Source organism: Ceratina calcarata, unplaced genomic scaffold, assembly GCF_001652005.2.
Source record: "Ceratina calcarata isolate Rehan_Ccalc_2016 unplaced genomic scaffold, ASM165200v1 scaffold960, whole genome shotgun sequence".
Classification (NCBI taxonomy): Eukaryota; Metazoa; Arthropoda; class Insecta; order Hymenoptera; family Apidae; genus Ceratina; species Ceratina calcarata.
The window spans coordinates 10,613-10,829 of record NW_017181010.1 but is presented as its reverse complement, the minus strand read 5'-3'; positions in this window follow the sequence as shown (position 1 = coordinate 10,829).

Below are 217 nucleotides of genomic sequence, written 5' to 3'. Positions count from 1 at the left end.
TTTTATAAAAGATAATCAAAATCATAGAAAAGAAACAAAGGTAATACAGAGAACAAAAAATAATCGAAAGTACACATGCAATATGTCAACTATATATAATTATTATGATTTTCCAGAAGAAAAACAATATTCATCCCACGATAACGAAAACGTAAAAAAAGAAAAAGAGGAAGGGGTAGAAGAAACACAAACGGAAAAGAGACGGGACGAAGAAAGA